The sequence below is a fragment of the Bos grunniens genome, chromosome 12 (genome assembly GCF_055505025.1).
Source record: "Bos grunniens cultivar Pamir isolate PY7600 chromosome 12, Bosgru_T2T1.0, whole genome shotgun sequence".
NCBI classification, from domain to species: Eukaryota; Metazoa; Chordata; class Mammalia; order Artiodactyla; family Bovidae; genus Bos; species Bos grunniens.
In genome coordinates this window covers 38,549,849-38,566,183 of record NC_141176.1, presented here as the reverse complement: position 1 = coordinate 38,566,183, position 16,335 = coordinate 38,549,849, and the positions used below count along the sequence as shown (strand labels likewise).

The 16,335-nt window shown below is 36.5% G+C and overlaps 1 non-coding gene across 1 annotated transcript; it reads left to right on the top strand.

Annotated features, from left to right (window-relative positions):
• Nucleotides 1-448: 448 nt before the first annotated feature.
• LOC147361720 (U6 spliceosomal RNA) lies at nucleotides 449-555 on the top strand. The gene has a single exon (XR_015138518.1). It is a non-coding gene; the product is annotated as a U6 spliceosomal RNA (small nuclear RNA).
• The last annotated feature ends 15,780 nt before the right edge of the window (nucleotides 556-16,335 follow it).

The following is a 16,335-nucleotide window of genomic DNA, read 5'->3' as shown; positions in this document are numbered from 1 at the left end:
CAGGATCCATAGTTAAATTGAATCTTATATGAATAACAGATATATACATACACACAAATATATATTGGCATTATAAATATATTATTTATATATAAAGTTAAGTATGCTTATGTAACATATGGAATGTGCTTATACCTATACATAAATACACACACACACACACACACACACACACACACACACACACATAGTTTATCTGGAATTAAAATTTTAATCAAAGTCATTTTATTATTTAGAAACCTCGCCCTAGTCCTCTCTGGAAAGGTAATAAATGTTTGGAATTCTCTCTCTGATGAGAACAAAATTAATTTGATTTGAATAAAGTGATTAATCAAATCCTAGGAGAAGCACTGTGAATTAATTAGAGGGATATTTTTGTGTTTGTTTTTAATATAGTCCACATTGCAAGGTGACCTTTTTCTTCAATGCTTAAAGAAACATTTAAGCAGTGCTCGCTTCGGCAGCACATATACTAAAATTGGAATGATACAGAGAAGATTAGCATGGCCCCTGCGCAAGGATGACACGCAAATTCGTGAAGCGTTCCATATTTTTAAAGTACAACTTTCCAAAACTCGACCAGGAAGAAATAGAAAATCTTAACAGACCCATCACAAGCATGGAAATTGAAACTGTAATCAAAAATCTCCCAGCAAACAAAAGCCCCGGTCCAGACGGCTTCACAGCTGAATTCTACCAAAAATTTAGAGAAGAGCTGACACCTATCCTGCTCAAACTCTTCCAAAAAATTGCAGAGGAAAGTAAACTTCCAAACTCATTCTATGAGGCCACCATCACCGTAATACCAAAACCTGACAAAGAGCCCACAAAAAAAGAAAACTACAGGCCAATATCACTGATGAACATAGATGCAAAAATCCTTAACAAAATTCTAGCAATCAGAATCCAACAACACATTGAAAAGATCATACACCATGACCAAGTGGGCTTTATCCCAGGGATGCAAGGATTCTTCAATATCCGCAAATCAATCAATGTAATACACCACATTAACAAATTGAAAAATAAAAACCATATGATTATCTCAATAGATGCAGAGAAAGCCTTTGACAAAATTCAACATCCATTTATGATAAAAACTCTCCAGAAAGCAGGAATAGAAGGAACATACCTCAACATAATAAAAGCTGTATATGACAAACCCACAGCAAACATTATCCTCAATGGTGAAAAATTGAAAGCATTTCCTCTAAAGTCAGGAACAAGACAAGGGTGCCCACTTTCACCATTACTATTCAACATAGTTTTGGAAGTTTTGGCCACAGCAATCAGAGCAGAAAAAGAAATAAAAGGAATCCAAATTGGAAAAGAAGAAGTAAAACTCTCACTATTTGCAGATGACATGATCCTCTACATAGAAAACCCTAAAGATTCCACTAGAAAATTACTAGAAATAATCAATGACTATAGTAAAGTTGCAGGATATAAAATCAACACACAGAAATCCCTTGCATTCCTATACACTAATAATGAGAAAACAGAAAGAGAAATTAAGGAAACAATTCCATTCACCATTGCAACGGAAAGAATAAAATACTTAGGAATATATCTACCTAAAGAAACTAAAGACCTATATATAGAAAACTATAAAACACAGGTGAAAGAAATCAAAGAGGACACTAATAGATGGAGAAATATACCATGTTCATGGATTGGAAGAATCAATATAGTGAAAATGAGTATACTACCCAAAGCAATTTATAGATTCAACGCAATCCCTATCAAGCTACCAACAGTATTCTTCACAGAGCTAGAACAAATAATTTCACAATTTGTATGGAAAATCAAAAAACCTCGAATAGCCAAAGCGATCTTGAGAAAGAAGAATGGAACTGGAGGAATCAACCTACCTGACTTCAGGCTCTACTACAAAGCCACAGTTATCAAGACAGTATGGTACTGGCACAAAGACAGAAATATTGATCAATGGAATAAAATAGAAAGCTCAGAGATAAATCCATGCACCTATGGACACCTTATCTTTGACAAAGGAGGCAAGAATATACAATGGATTAAAGACAATCTCTTTAACAAGTGGTGCTGGGAAATCTGGTCAACCACTTGTAAAAGAATGAAACTAGAACACTTTCTAACACCATACACAAAAATAAACTCAAAATGGATTAAAGATCTAAACGTAAGACCAGAAACTATAAAACTCCTAGAGGAGAACATAGGCAAAACACTCTCTGACATACATCACAGCAGGATCCTCTATGACCCACCTACCAGAATATTGGAAGTAAAAGCAAAAATAAACAAATGGGACCTAATTAACCTTAAAAGCTTCTGCACATCAAAGGAAACTATTAGCAAGGTGAAAAGACAGCCTTCAGAATGGGAGAAAATAATTGCAAATGAAGCAACTGACAAACAACTAATCTCAAAAATATACGAGCAACTCCTACAGCTCAACTCCAGAAAAATAAATGACCCAATCAAAAAATGGGCCAAAGAACTAAATAGACATTTCTCCAAAGAAGACATACAGATGGCTAACAAACACATGAAAAGATGTTCAACATCACTCATTATCAGAGAAATGCAAATCAAAACCACTATGAGGTACCATTTCACACCAGTCAGAATGGCTGCGATCCAAAAGTCTACAAATAATAAATGCTGGAGAGGGTGTGGAGAAAAGGGAACCCTCTTACACTGTTGGTGGGAATGCAAACTAGTACAGCCACTATGGAGAACAGTGTGGAGATTCCTTAAAAAACTGGAAATAGAACTGCCTTATGATCCAGCAATCCCACTGCTGGGCATACACACTGAGGAAACCAGAAGGGAAAGAGACACGTGTACCCCAATGTTCATCGCAGCACTGTTTATAATAGCCAGGACATGGAAGCAACCTAGATGTCCATCAGCAGATGAATGGATAAGAAAGCAGTGGTACATATACACAATGGAGTATTACTCAGCCATTAAAAAGAATACATTTGAATCAGTTCTAATGAGGTAGATGAAACTGGAGCCTATTATACAGAGTGAAGTAAGCCAGAAGGAAAAACATAAATACAGTATACTAACGCATATATATGAGATTTAGAAAGATGGTAACAATAACCTGGTGTAGGAGATAGCAAAAGAGACACTGATGTATAGAACAGTCTTATGGACTCTGTGGGAGAGGGAGAGGGTGGGAAGATTTGGGAGAGTGACATTGAAACATGTAGAATATCATGTAAGAAACGAGTTGCCAGTCCAGGTTCGATGCGCGATACTGGATGCTTGGGGCTGGTGCACTGGGACGACCCAGAGGGATGGTGTGGGGATGGAGGAGGGAGGAGGGTTCAGGATGGGGAACACATGTATGCCTGTTGCGGATTCATTTTGATATTTGGCAAAACTAGTGCAATTATGTAAAGTTTAAAAATAAAATAAAATTAAAAAAAAAAGAAGTATGCTACTAAAATGTGAAAAAAAAAGAGAAACATTTAAGCAATATTTCCTCAGAAAAAGTGAATCTTTTTCCTCAAACCTTAAAATGTAGAAAAGAAAGTAGGTTTTTAAGTTTATATCAAATTTGGAATTGTCACTGTGAGTAGGATGTAATCATTAAAATACTAGTATTAGTTTAATCAAAGAAAAGATTATTGAATGTATCTTGTTAAGGAGAATGTTTAGAGAAGATAGTTATTGAGAAAAATAGTTATTTGATGAGAGGACAGAATAATGACAAAGGAAATATAAAGACATCTAAAGATTAAAGAATGAAAACTGGATCAGGGATTGGGGCACATTTTTCTTAAGTTATAAGCTTAACAGTTGAGTTGTTACTGCCTGCAAGTTTGTTTATGACTTCCATTGTTTATCCAGTTTTATTAAATAGTGATAGAAAAGTGTGTAGAGTGAAATCAGTGTCTTGAACAATATTTCTGAAAATAAAAATCTTTGAAAAATTTTAGAGCAGTGTCTAAGTTTACAAAGGATAAGAACTGGTATAAATTTAAAGTGAGGACAGATTGTTGAATAAGGTGTTAGAAAATTGATGAGAAAGTAGCACTTGAGAATGAGAAAATTCCCCAATTGTTGACTTAATAATATCAGAAAATTGAAGTTAGAGAAAGGATTTTGAGACTTCAAGTAAAAGAATTATTTCACTTTAATTGAAAGACTAAAGTTTGCTCAAATAATTTGAGAATATAGAAACATTTGTAGTTAAATGTATAAGGTACAAAAGAATAAGCTAAGCACATTATTAAATAAGGCAGAAATAGCTAAAATACAAGTGTTTCAGGATTTTATTGACTGGAAAACATTATCCCAGCCATGACTATTAATCACAGTGTCAGTCACTCAGTCTTGTCCAACTCTTTGTGATCCCACAGACTGTAGCCGGCCAGGCTCCTTTGCCCATGAGATTCTCCAGGCAGGAATACTGGGGTGGGTTGCCATGAATCAGAGGGGGAAAGTAAAATATAATTCAAAAGAAGAGAGATGTGTCACCACACACATGAGAAAGGACGTTGTGTGTAACAATTTTCAAACTATATCAAGTAAACAATAATAAAATGTTTGTTGTTTTGCAAGTCCCGAGTGCTTTGTGTTCTGGAGATTAACTGTGTTATTGGAAGGTGACTGACATTGATTAAAAATTAATTTAACTATGAACCATCTTGGAGAAGGAAATGGCAACCCAATCCAGTGTTCTTGCCAGCAGAATCCAAGGGACAGAGGAGCCTGGTGGGCTGCCGTCTATGGATTCGCACAGAGTTGGACAATATTGAAACGAGATAGCAGCAGCAGCAGCAGCAGTGCAGTTCAGTTCAGTTCATTCCCTCAGTCGTGTATGACTCCTTGGGACCCCATGAATCACACCCCAAGGGACTCTCAAGAGTCTTCCTCAACAACACAGTTCAAAAGCATCAATTCTTCTGAGCTCAGCTTTCATCCAACTCACATCCATACATGACCACAGGAAAAACCGTAGCCTTGACTAGATGGACCTTTGTTGGCAAGGTAATGTCTCTGCTTTTGAATACGTTATCTAGGATGGTCATAACTTTCGTTCCAAAGAAAAAGCATCTTTTAATTTCATGGATGCAATCACCATCTGCAGTGATTTTGGAGCCCCCCAAAATAAAGTCTGACACTGTTTTCAGTGTATTCCCATCTATTTCCCATGAATTCATGGGACCAGATGCCATGATCTTCGTTTTCTGAATGCTGAGCTTTAAGCCAACTTTTTCACTCTCCACTTTCACTTTCATCAAGAGGCTTTTTAGTTCCTCTTCACTTTCTGCCATAAGGGGGGTGTCATCTGCATATCTGAGGTTATTGATATTTCTCCCAGACATCTTGATCCAAGCTTGTGCTTCTTGCAGCCCAGCGTATCTCACATGTACTCTGCATATAAGTTAAATAAGCAGAGTGACAATATACAGCCTTGACATACTCCTTTTCCTATTTGGAACCAGTCTGCCCTATGTCCAGTTCTAACTGTTGCTTCCTGACCTGCATTAGGTTTTGCAAGAGGCAGGTCAGGTGGTCTGGTATTCCCGTCTCTTTCAGAATATTCCACAGTTAATTGGGAAACTCCAATAATTAGGCCACCTCATGAGAAGAGTTCAGTTCAATTCAGTTCAGTCGCTCAGTCGGGTCCAACTCTTTGCGACCCCATGAATCGCAGCACGCCAGGCCTCCCTGTCCATCACCAACTCCAGGAGTTCACTCAGATTCACGTCCATTGAGTCAGTGATGCCATCCAGCCATCTCATCCTCTCTCGTCCCCTTCTCAACCTGACCCCAATCCCTCCCAGCATCAGAGTCTTTTCCAATGAGTCAACTCTTCACATGAGGTGGCCAAAGTACTGGAGTTTCAGCTTTAGCATCATTCCCTCCAAAGAAATCCCAGGGCTGATCTCCTTCAGAATGGACTGGTTGGATCTCCTTGCAGTCCAAGGGATTCTCAAGTGTCTTCCCCAACACCACAGTTCAAAAGTGTCAATTCTTGGCGCTCAGCTTTCTTCACAGTCCAACTCTCACATCCATGCATGACCACAGGAAAAACCACAGCCTTGACTAGACAGACCTTTGTTGGCAAAGTAATGTATCTGCTTTTGAATATGCTATCCAGGTTGGTCAGAACTTTCCTTCCAAGGAGTAAGCGTCTTTTAATTTCATGGCTGCAGTCACCATCTGCAGTGATTTTGGAGCCCCCCAAAATAAAGTCAGCCACTGTTTCCACTGTTTCCCCATCTGTTTCCCATGAAGTGATGGGACCAGATGCCATGATCTTCGTTTCCTGAATGTTGAGATTTAAGCCAACTTTTTCACTCTCCACTTTCACTTTCATCAAGAGGCTTTTTAGTTCCTCTTCAATTTCTGCCATAAGGGTTGTGTCAGCTGCATATCTGAGGTTATTGATATTTCTCCCGCCAATCTTGATTTCAGCTTGTGTTTCTTCCAGCCCAGCGTTTCTCATGATGTATTCTGCATATAAGTTAAATAAGCAGCGTGACCATATACAGCCTTGACGGACTCCTTTTCCTATTTGGAACCAGTCTGTTCTATGTCCAGTTCTAACCATTGCTTCCTGACCTGCATACAGTTTTCTCAAGAGACAGGTCAGGTGGTCTGGTATTCCCATCTCTTTCTGAATTTTCCACAGTTTATTGTGATCCACACAGTCAAAGGCTTTGGCATAGTCAATAAAGCAGAAATAGATGTTTTTCTGGAACTCTCTTGCCTTTTCCATGATCCAGTGAATGTTGGCAATTTGATCTGTGGTTCCTCTTCCTCTTCTAAAGCCAGCTTGAACATCAGGAAGTTCATGGTCCACATATTGCTGAAGTCTGGCTTGGAGAATTTTGAGCATTACTTTACTAGCATGTGAGATTAGTGCAATTGTGCCATAGTTTGAGCTTTCTTTGGGATTGGAATGAAAACTGACCTTTTCCAGTCCTGTGGCCACTGCTGAGTTTTCCAAATTTGCTGACATAATGAGTGCAGCACTTTCACAGCATCATCTTTCAGGATTTGAAATAGCTCAACTGGAATTCCATCACCTCCACTAGCTTTGTTCCTAGTGATGCTTTCTAAGGCCCACTTGACTTCACATTCCAGGATGTCTGGCTCTAGATGAGTTATCACACCATTGTGATTATCTGGGTCGTGAAGATCTTTTTTGTACAGTTCTTCTGTGTATTCTTGACACCTCTTCTTAATATCTTCTGATTCTTTTAGGTCCATACCATTTCTGTCCGATGCTGTAAAGACTAATATTGCATAGGAACCTGGAATGTCAGGTCCATGAATCAAGGCAAACTGAAGTGGTCAAACAAGAGATGGCAAGAGTGAAAAGTGGACATTCTAGGAATCAGTGAACTAAAATGGACGGGAATGGGTGAATTTAACTCAGATGACCACTATATCTACTACTGTGGGCAGGAATCCCTCAGAAGAAATTGAGTAGCCATCATGGTCAACAAGAGTCTGAAATTCAGTACTTGGATGCAATCTCAAAAATGACAGAATAATCTCTGTTCGTTTCCAAGGCAAACCATTCAATATCACAGTAATCCAAGTCTATGCCCCAACTAGTAATGCTGAAGAAGCTGATGTTGAACAGTTCTATGAAGACCTACACGACCTTTTAGAACTAACAGCCAAAAAAGATAACCTTTTCGTTATAGGGGACTGGAATGCAAAAGTAGGAAGTCAAGAAACACCTGGAGTAACAGGCAAATTTGGCCTTGGAATATGGAATGAAGCAGGGCAAAGACTAATAGAGTTTTGCCAAGAAAATGCACTGGTCATAGCAAACACCCTCTTCCAACAACACAAGACAAGACTCTACACATGGACATCATCAGATGGTCAAAACCGAAATCAGATTGATTATATTCTTTGCAGCCAAAGATGGAGAAGCTCTATACAGTCAACAAAAACAAGACCAGAAGCTGACTGTGGCTCAGATCATGAGCTCCTTATTGAGAAATTCAGACTTAAATTGAAGAAAGTAGGGAAAACCACAAGACCACTCAGGTATGACCTAAATCAAATCTCTTATGATTATACAGTGGAAGTGAGAAATAGATGTAAGGGCCTAGATCTGATAGATAGACTGCCTGATGAACTATGGATGGAGGTTCGTTTCATTGTACAGGAGACAGGGTTCAAGACCATCCCCATGGAAAAGAAATTAAAAAAGCAAAATGGCTGTCTGAGGAGGCCTTACAAATAGCTGTGAAAAGAAGAGACGCAAAAAGCAAAGAAGAAAAGGAAAGATATAAGCATCTCAATGCAGAATTCCAAAGAATAGCAAGAAGAGATAAGAAAGCCTTCCTCAGCGATCAGTGCAAAGAAATAGAGGAAAACAACAGAATGGGAAAGAGTAGAGATCTCCTCAAGAAAATAAGAGATACAAAGGGAAAATTTCATGCAAAAATGTGAAGAGTTGACTCATTGAAAAAGACTCTGATGCTCGGAGGGATTGAGGGCAGGAGAAGAAGGGGATGACAGAGGATGAAAAGGCTGGATGGCATCACCAACTTGACGGACATGAGTTTGGGTGAACTCCAGGAGTTAGTGATGGACAGGGAGGCCTGGCGTGCTGTAATTCATGGGGTTGCAAAGAATCAGACATGACTGAGAAACTGAACTGAACTGATTGTGATCCACACAGTCAAAGGCTTTGGCATAGTCAATAAAGCAGAAATAGATGTTTTCCTGGAATTCTCTTGCTTTCTCCGTGATCCAGCGGATGTTGGTAATTTGATCTCTAGTTCCTCTGCCTTTTCTAAAACCAGCTTGAACATCTGAAAGTTCATGGTTCACGTATTTTTTAAGCCTGGCTTAGAGAATTTTGAGCATTACTTTACTAGCGTGTGAAATGAGTGCAATTGTCCAGTAGTTTGAGCATTCTTTGGCACTTACTTTCTTTGGGACTGGAATTAAAACACCTTTTCCAGTCCTGTAGCCACTTCTGAGTTTTCCAAATTTGCTGGCATATTGAGGGCAGCACTTTCACAGCATCATCTTTCAGGATTTGAAATAGCTCAACTGGAATTTCATCACCTCCACTAGCTTTGTTCATAGTGATGCTTTCTAAGGCCCACTTGACTTCACATTCCAGCATAAACCTTCTAAAATGACCATCTGAAACTTCAAGAAAAATGCTCTAATAAAAACCTCTAAGAAAAAGGTCCTTAGAAAATAACTATATTTTAGCTTAGTTAAAGTCTCAGGCTAAGATGTTACTAGAATTTGCAATAACTTCTCTGAATAAAAAGTGACAGTAAAAGTAAAACCATGAACATTATAGTAAAAAATGCTATTGTAGCAACTCAAAACTGTTCAAAAGAGAGAATATTAGATTAAATCACTTGAATATATTATATATTATATCTCTTTTTATATTTTTGTTAGTAAGAACCAATCTAATGTAACTTGCTCAGGTTTCAAAAGTACTATATAACACCCAGACAATAGAAGATTCTGACAATTACTAGCAAAGCACAAGGATTGTTTTATATTGATATGTATATAGTGACAACAGATAATATATCTGATCAACATCAACACATAATGCTGTTAGTTGATGCACAGTAGTCAAGAGAATAACTTTTAAGTTCACACAAGTCTGTGCTAAATTTGAAGTTTAGTTTTGCTACTTACAAAGTTTCTAACCTTAAGCAAATATCTAATCTCTGTAAGACTCAGCTGCATATCTTAAAAATATAACAACACATAATTCATATTTTTGTTATAAAGATTTAATAAGATGATGTATGTCAAGTATTTAATTCATATAAATGTTACTGTTGTCACTGCTGTTTTCAGATACCGAAGAGTCCCGTATTCAAAGTTATGTGACAACATACTAACAAATGTAAAATTTGAATTTTGTGAGGTTTATTAGTTAAATTACAAAGTTAATTTCATATCATAAAAGCAACTGCTTTTGAATAATGCATTTGAAATGAACACATTTTTCTTCATTACTAATTTTCAAGCTGTATTTTCCTAATTTAAGTCTAGTTAATTTTATTAGTGTTTCTCAAATTTAACACAAAATCACATATAATGTTTTCAAACTCATAGGTTGATTAGTGAACCCAATGACATAATACTAATGCCCATAATTATAACATGTGTTATTTCTCTCAAAAATACATATTTTGATCTAGAAATAGGGCCTACTGACTATTGAGTAACAAGTAGCTTAGTTTGAACAAAATTTAAGATGAATTTATTATGCTCATTACATGATGCTTAAAAATGTGAGTTAAATACCATGGAGTTTTAATAATGATAATTTTTTAATATATAAAAATAAAACCATTAATGTAAGAATAGTACTTTAATTAATACATTTATATTTATCAGAAAATTGTATATCTACTTTGTGTAAAGCAGCATCCAGAAATAATCTTTGAAATATTACTCAGCCATAATGCCATTTACAGCAACATGAACGGACCTAGAAAGTATCATACTGAATGAAGTATATTTAAATCAGTGAAGTAGATCAGAGAAAGACTGATATCATATGGTATTGCTTATACATGGAATCAAAAAATGATTTCAATGAACTTATTTTCAAAACAGAAATAGGGTCACAAATACAGAAAACAAATTTTGGTTGCTAGGAGGGAAACAGATTGGGGAGGGATAAATTAAAAGATTAGGATTGACACATACACACTACTCTATATAAAATAGGTATCTAATAAGGATCTACTGTATAGCACAGGGAACTCCTCTCAGTACTCTGAAATGACTATGTGGATGTGTTAAGTTGCTTCAGTCATGTCCAACTCTTTGTGACTCTATGGACCATAGCTCACCAGGCTCCTATGCCCATGGCATTCTCCAGGCAAGAATACTGGAGTGGGTTGCCATACCCTCCTCCAGGGGATCTTCCTGATCCAGGTATTGAACTCACATCCTCTTATGTTTCCTGCATTGGCAGGTGGGTTGTTTACCACTAACACCACCTGAGACATCCAATGACTATATGGGAAAAGAATCTGAAAATATTGGAGATATATTTAGAGATTTATATATGGTATATATATAAGGCTTCCAAGATTTCTCAATGGTAACGAGTCTGATTGCCGATGCAAGTCCCACAGGAGACATGGGCTCAATCCTTGGGTCAGGAAAATCCCCTGGAGGAGGAAATGAAAACCCACTCCAATATTCTTGGCAGAATAATCCCAGGGACAGAGGAGGCTTGCAGGCTAAAGACCATCAGGTCACAAAGATTCAGACACAACAGAGTGACTGAGCATGCACGCGCATGTATATGTATATGTGACTCACTGTGCTGAACATCAGAAACTAACACAAAAATGTAAATCAGCTACACTCCAATAAGTTTCATTTTAAGACATCTTCTTAAATAGGAAATTTAATAAATAAGTTAATTAAATATTGTAGTTTAAATGATAAATTTAAAAAACAGAAATTTTACTTTCAATAAAGTGGGTTGAGAAGCAATATACATAAACATGATAAAGGTCATATATGACAATTCCACAGCTAGCATCATAGTTAATTCTTAGGGAAAAATTTAAACAAGGAAGTAAAAAAAAAAATTTTTACTCTGAAAACTATAAAACATTTATGAAAGATATTAAAAATCACCATAGTAGTTATCTCTTCTAACAACATATAAAGATATTACATATTACTGACTATATGCTTCACATTGTCCATTTCAGACTTGTGAGTAATTTATTTTTAAACTGGAAGTTTGTACTTCTTAATATTTCTTGCTTATTTCTTAAATCCCCCACTCTGGTAGCCTCTTGCTAGTTCTCTGTATCTATGATTGCTTCTATTTTCTTATGCCTGTTCATTTGTTTGTTTTTCAGACTCAACGTATACTTGAAATGGTACAATATTTGTCTTTCTCTAGCTGACTTATTTCACCTAGCATAATACCCTCTAGGTCCATCCCTGTTGTCACCCTGTTTAAATGGTAAGAATTCACTCTTTTTATAGCTGAGTAATATTTCATTGTGCTATATCCTGTAGAATTTAGTGTTTTTATTTTCTTTGGGTAAATACTCAGAAGTGGAACTGCTGGATCATATGATAGTTCTATTTTTAATATTTTGAGGAATATATGTACTGTTTTCTGTAGTGACTGAATTAATTTACATAGAAAAAGGGATAGCACTTGTATTTACCAGAGTTAGAGAGTAAGTGAAGGAGTTGGATAAAGGTGGTCAAAAGGTACAAACTTCCAGTTATAAAGTTTTAATGTACAACATTATTAATATAATTAACACTGCCTCTTGAGAAATTTTTATGCAGGTCAGGAAGCAACAGTTAGAACTGGACATGGAACAACAGACTGGTTCCAAATAGGAAAAGGAGTACGTCAAGACTATATATCGTCACCCTGTTTATTTAACGTATATGCAGAGTACATCATGAGAAACGCTGGACTGGAAGAAACACAAGCTGGAATCAAGATTGCCAGGAGAAATATCAATAACCTCAGATATGCAGATGACACCACCCTTATGGCAGAAAGTGAAGAGGAACTAAAAAGCCTCTTGATGAAAGTGAAAGAGAAAAGTGTAAGAGGAGAGTGAAAAAGTTGGCTTAAAACTCAACATTCAGAAAACGAAGATCCTGGCATCCGGTCCCATCATTTTATGGGAAATAGATGGGGAAACAGTGGAAACAGTGTCAGACTTTATTTTTTTGGATTCCAAAATCACTGCAGATGGTGACTGCAGCCATGAAATTAAAAGACGCTTACTCCTTGGAAGGAAAGTTATGACCAACCTAGATAGGATGTTCAAAAACAGAGACATTACTTTGCCAACAAAGGTTCATCTAGTCAAGGCTACGGTTTTTCCTGTGGTCATGTATGGATGTGAGAGTTGGACTGTGAAGAATTGATGCTTTTGAACTGTGGTGTTGGAGAAGACTCTTGAGAGTCCCTTGGACTGCAAGGAGATCCAACCAGTCCATTCTGAAGGAGATCAACCCTGGGATTTCTTTGGAAGGATGCTAAAGCTGAAACTCCAGTACTTTGGCCACCTCATGCGAAGAGTTGACTCATTGGAAAAGACTCTGATGCTGGAAGGGATTGAGGGCAAGAGGAGAAGGGGACGACAGGGGATGAGATGGTTGGATGGCATCACTGACTTGATGGACATGAGTTTGAGTGAACTCCGGGAGTTGGTGATGGAGAGGGAGGCCTGGTATGCTGGAATTCATGGGGTTGCAAAGAGCTGGACATGACTGAGAGACTGATCTGATCTGATCTGATTTTGTATTTTAAAGTTAAGAGAGTAAAACCTAAGAGTTCTCATTACAAAAAATATATATTATTTCTTTTCCTTTATTTTGTATCTGTATGGATGATGCCATCCAACCATCTTGTCCTCTGTCATTGGATGACATCACCAACTCAATGGACATTAGTTTGAACAAGCTCTGGGAGATGGTGAAGGACAGGGAAGCCTGACATGCTGCAGTCAGAGTCGGACACGACTGAGAGACTGAACAATATGAGATAATGGGTAGTGACAACAAACTTTTTCTCATTATTTCCTGATGTATTTAAGTCAAATCATTTATACCACACACCTTAAACTCATGCAGTGTTATATGTAAATTGTTGGTTAGTCTCCCAGTCGTGTCCAACTCTTTGTGACCCCATGGCCTGCAGCACAACAGGCCTCCCTGTCCCTCACTATCTCCCAAAGTTTGCCCAAGTTCATGTCCTTTGCATTGGTGACATCATGCAGCCATCTCATCCTTTGTTGCCCTCTTCTCCTTCTGTACTCAATCTTTTCCAGAATCAGGAACTTTTCCAGTAAGTCAGTTGTTTGAATCAGATGACAAAAATATTGGACTTTCAGCTTAAGCATCAGTACTTTCAACGAGTATTCAGGGTTGATTTCCTTTAAAAATTACTGGTTTGATCTCCTTGCTGTCCAAGGTATTTCAGGAGTCTTCTCCAGCACCAATTCTTTGGTGTTCTGCCTTATTTACTGTCCAGCTCTCACAAACATACATGACCACTGGGAAGACCATAGCCTTGACTATATGGACCTTTGCTGGCAGAGTAATGTCTCTGTTTTTTAACACACTGTCTAGGTTTGTTATAGCTTTTCTGCCAAGAAGTAACTCTCTTCTGATTTTACGGCTGCAGTCCCTGGTAGCTAAGATAGTACTTGTGTTCTCAACAACAATGAAAAGTAAATATGTGAAATGATAAAGGGATTCATATGTTAATTCAATGATGGAAATTTTTTTTTACAAAGTATTTATATATCAAATCATTTTCACACTTTATTTAACAATTTTAATTTTTAGTTATATTTCCATAAATCAAAATAAATGATAGAAATTTTACCTTCAGATAAAGAACTGACAATAGTTTTTCTAAAATTCTAAAATATATTAGATTTTGCCAACGTTGAGATCTGAAAGGCTCATCAGTTTTATTGTTTTTCTTCAAGTTTTATTAAGATGTAATCGACATACAGCACTGCATAAGTTTATAGTATGCTGCATAGTATTTGATTTATATACATCATGAATTGATCATCACAATAAGCTTACTGGATATCCATCATTTAATATAGGTGTAAAATTAAAGAAGCAGAAAAAAATGTTCTTACAAACAGACTTAGGATTTATTTTCTTAACAACTTTCCTGTATAGCATACAGTAGTATTAATGATTCATGAGTTTTCAATTACAAAATGGTATAACTAACCTACTTAGCAAGTGTCTTCAACTTGACTTTAATTTAGGTAGCAGTGATGTATGAGCATTCCAACTTATCAATGAAGATGCTCGATGATAAATGAAGATAAATGCATACCTTGTTTTCTTTCCTACTTAGTAGTTTGAAAGGATTCATTAAACAGTTACAACATGTGGTATAAAATATTGAAGTTTGTCTGTATTTTGTGCCCTCTAAGTATCGACTTAGGACTGAAGTATGGCTGGGAAATCACTATGCTATTGAATATCTATACATTTGCTTTTAAAGAGTATATATTTTTATTTCAGAAATTCTGAAGTCTTTAAATTTTATTTGGTTTATTACCCTTTATTATATATATATATATATATATATATATATATATATCACATATTGTAAATTGTACATACTTAAATGAGAAGAGTTTAAAGAAACTGAAATAACTTGCATATTTACAAGACTTTTGATGGTGGAAAGTTTTTGTATGCTTCTGTAATGTATCTTATTTCTTTCCCAGTATCCATAGAGCAGAAAAATTTCAAAAAAAACTTGATTTTTTTCATATATCAACCTATATATAACAATAAAATAAAATCAGATTCAATTAATTTTTTTTTCTTTCAAATTGATTCCCTTTAAAAATGTTGTTTATATATGCTGGATTAGTATAGGAAAGCTTTAAATAATAAAGTAGTTGATTTCAGGAGAGTTCAAACACATGATTTTTTTCATTACAAAGAAGAAATTTCCACTTTAGGAAGGTGAAAAACATTTGAGATTTTTCTACACAGTCATGGCTCTTTCATATTAACTAAGTTTGTTATCTTTATATGTATGTGTAAAATGGTTTATTGACTACACCAAAGCCTTTGACTGTGTGGATCACAACAAACTGTGGAAAACTCTTTAACAGATGAGAATACCAGGCCACCTTACCTGCCTCCTGAGGAATCTTCATGCAAATCAAGAAGCAACACTTAAAACTGGACATGGAACACCATGCTGGTTCCAAATTGAGAAAGAAGTATGTCAAGGCTGAATAATGTCACTCTGCTTATTTAACTTATATGCAGAGTATCTCATGAGAAATGCTGGACTGGATGAAGCACAAGCTGAAATCAAGATTGCTGGGAGAAATATCAATAACCCCAGATATGCAGATGACACTAGCCTTATAGCAGAAAGTGAAGAACCAAAGAGTCTCTTGATGAGTGTGAAAGAAGAGAATGAAAAAGTTGACTTAAAACTCAACATTCAGAAAACTAAGATCATGGCATCTGGATCCATCGCTTCATGGCAAATGATATGATGGGGAAACAATGCAAACAGTGACAGACTTTATTTTTCAGGGGTTCCAAAATCACTGCAGAAGATGACTGCAGCCATGAAATTAACATATACTTGCTCTTTGGAAGATAAGTTATGACCAACCTAGGCAGCATATTAAAAAGCAGAGACTTCACTTTGCCAACTAAGGTCTGTCTAGTAAAAGCTATGTTATATCCAGTAGTCATGTATGGATGTTAGAGTTGGACCATAAAGAAAGCTGAGTGCTGAAGAATTGATGCTTTTGAACTGTAGTGTGGAGAAGACTCTTGAGAGTCGCTTGGACTGTAAGG